Below are 231 nucleotides of genomic sequence, written 5' to 3' on the forward strand. Positions count from 1 at the left end.
GCCTCCTGAGTAGCTGGATTACAGGCACGCACCACCATGCCCAGCTATTTTTTTTTTGTAGCTTTAGTAGAGACGGGGTTTCACCATGTTGACCAGGATGGTCTCGATCTCTTGACCTCGTGATCCACCCACCTCGGCCTCCCAAAGTGCTGGGATTACAGGCTTGAGCCACCGCGCCCGGCCTAAGTCATTTAGTTTTAAATTCCAGTTTTCTCATCTAAAATTGAGGCT

This window comes from Sapajus apella, unplaced genomic scaffold (genome assembly GCF_009761245.1).
Source record: "Sapajus apella isolate SASKATOON/1434 unplaced genomic scaffold, GSC_monkey_1.0 scaffold1154, whole genome shotgun sequence".
Classification (NCBI taxonomy): domain Eukaryota; kingdom Metazoa; phylum Chordata; class Mammalia; order Primates; family Cebidae; genus Sapajus; species Sapajus apella.